This window comes from Aplysia californica, unplaced genomic scaffold (assembly GCF_000002075.1).
Source record: "Aplysia californica isolate F4 #8 unplaced genomic scaffold, AplCal3.0 scaffold00180, whole genome shotgun sequence".
Classification (NCBI taxonomy): Eukaryota; Metazoa; Mollusca; class Gastropoda; order Aplysiida; family Aplysiidae; genus Aplysia; species Aplysia californica.
Window position 1 is genome coordinate 420315 of NW_004797450.1, and position 3285 is coordinate 423599.

Here is a 3285-nt window from a genome sequence, read left to right on the forward strand (position 1 = left end):
ACACTCACACACACACACACACACACACACACTCAAATTCACAAACGTGCGTACACATAGACAAACACTTAAAAACGAATATAATACATTCACTGCACAGACAGACAGACACACACGAGCACATAAAAATATTATATACAAGATAAGATAAGATATTACAAATCTTTTTATAACGCTGTCTTCTCGAAAGTCCAAAACAATGCTTGCTCCTTTGCAATGATGTCAAGCAAGTCGAATGTCACATTTCTCCTTCCTAATCATAGTACACCATAGTATTGTAGTATTTTAGCAAGTAAGCACTATTGCTATTACCGATCCAAGTACTTATGAAGCGAGAATGAAACCCAAATGGATTGGGAGCCCTGTTCTTGGAAGAGTTTCGTATTTGTGACCTGGCTTACTTCACCCCCCCCCCCTTTCCTGATTCAAAACACGTTAACTAACTTATCACAACTGAAGTTGAACACTTTCAATTGGAAAGAAAAAAATCAAAATTTGCAGGAGAAGACAACAATAAAACACCCCCACAGAACAGCTTCAGTGAACAAAGTATCCAAACTAAATATAATGTGCATCTTTGAACACTTTATACTGGGTAGCAGAAATCCAATCTCTGCATGATGCATCTCATTTTTTGAAATTGTGCAAGAGTTGCTTGGACTACAGTTCAATTTGAGTTTTCCAATTCTTCTGTGAATGGTTGGCGGGTGCTCTGTTATGTTTTGCCCCTTCTTTCCTATCAAACATCTATTGTCCATATCTCTCCTCCTTTTTAATGTATGTTATTCCCTGACGACACCTCATATCTTCGGTACTTATATGACCTATCTGTCCTGCAAGTGTCGTAAAACTCTGACTAAAACTACATGTAAAACTTATTCTTCTGTCGCGTCCGTATCAAGAACGAAGAAGTTGAAAAACATGGTAGCCTCCACCCCGTCATAGAAGAAATGCTCAATATGTTTGCGAACAAAGAATTCTAAGCCAAAATCAATGTCTTGACTTAAACTGAATCAGTGCAAAATTGTGTCCGGTCGTCCATTGCTATTCTAGGCAATCTCGGGCACAGAACTGATAAGAAAGTGTTTTCTTCAAAGTGACTGGCAAAGGAAGCCGTACGGTGCATATTATTCAGCCTCTTCGTGTATAGAAATTTACCACACAATTTACCACGGAATTGGCTCCTTGCCACGCACTTGGTCCTATACAGCATCAACTTAACTGGTGCAACAATATTTTAGACCAGACACTATCAGGGGAAATAATCATGTCATGCCACGATTACATTAAAATGTGGGCATATTCTCCCTTGAAACACTTGATTCTGTTGTTCCATCTGAGCCATTCAGATGAAATGCGAGAAGGTTGGGTAAACCATACAAGTGTACAATGTGGAAGTTTTTGCTGTTTTCGTGTTATAGCCTTTCAGACACATACTTTGTCACGAGAAGAAGGTCGAGTACTTCGTCACGGAAGCATGCCAATTTGTCACTGACCCAGTTTGTCACGGGCCCAATTTGTCACAGGCCCACCCCGCCTCGACTGTGCACTGCATGTATGGAAGTTATCACCGACACAACCAAAAAGAGTAAATGAATGATTGATTGATTGTATTAATTGAATTTTATTTTTCTGTTGTTTTAACGAAAGAACATTAATTGTTACAAAGTAATTTGCTTTGATTTGCATATAAAAAGGAAGAAATATTGAACAACACAGGCTGAATTGACATTTTAGCTAACGCATTATAGGCGAGGGTTCAATTTCTACGTGGGCACGGAAATTGTCCAATATTTCTTGTTTTTTTTTGTCCAGGATGTTCCCCTCACAGCCCGGATGATTCTATCTAACAGGTCAGATAGACGCATCCTGTCTCATAAAGGATCTAAATGGCGCCAAACAAGCCATAAAACGTTTGCAATTATCAATTATGCTGTTTAAAGCAAAGTACACGCATATAAGACACGTTTTGCTTAAAGAATTATTTATAGTAATAGATAGACAGGCAGACAGGCAGGCAGACAGACAGACAGACAGACAGACAGACAGACAGACAGACAGACGGACAGACAGACAGACAGACAGACAGACAGACAGACAGACAGACAGATAGATAGATAGATAGATAGATAGATAGATAGATAGATAGATAGATAGATAGATAGATAGATAAATAGATAGATGGATAGATAGATAGATAGATAGATAGATAGATAGATAGATAGATGGATAGATAGATAGATAGATAGATAGAAAACATTTGTATAGCGCGAATTCCAGCTCAAGAGCAAGCTCTGTGCACTTTTTTAAAAATTACCCCAACAGACCTGATAGCATTCTGAAACAATCTCAAGCATACAGTGAAAGCTGCCATTAAATAGCCGCTAAAACAGTAACATACTGACAACATCTATGAAAAGTCCTCAACTAAAATGTTCATATAATCTGCTCTTCAATGTGTTGGATCTCAGTTGGACAAATTGTAGTGAAAATTGATAATAACTACAACAACCAACAATATACAGGATGATAATGAGGACACAATGTACTCATGTAGCTAGGGGCGGGAGAGAGGGGGGGCTATAAAGAGGCAATTGTAATGGTAGTAATAAAGATAATAATGAGACCTATGTCAGTAAAGATAACTATGACAATGACTTCTACGAAAACAACTGCTATGGCAAGGTGATGGATGACAGCGATGATGTTGGCGACTATGACAAAGTCAATGAATGAGAGGAACGATGACAAGACCTTTGCTTGTACCAGTGGTGATAAAATACAACAGTGACGGCTTGTAATAAGTAGAAGCAATGTTGATCCCACATAAATTGTTACGAACGTAGCATTCAATTAGTTTATAAACAAAATTTCATTGTCGGCGGGCCGCATCGATACCATGATCAATACCAGCTAGACGAGATACTCACTTAGCGCTGTTCCCCGGTGCTCTGGTCGTCCCACCTGGACTCTTCTTACCCCCTCGTAGACGTTGCGAACACATACGTCCGATCAGCATCAGGTTCAAAGGCAAGATTGCCGCACAATTCGAAATATCATACAAAAATCAGAAACACGAATTTGCATTTTTTTTCAATATGTATGCATGTTGTTTTCCGTCACTTTGGGTGTCAGACAAAGAAGAAAAAAAAGGGGAAAAAAGTATAAACAGCGAAGCTATGACTCTTTTTTTTTCAGGCACAATGCATTTTGCATAGGATGAATTTCTTATTATTTTAGCTAAAAAATATAAAATATGTATCAATTTAAAAATTGTGTAATTTT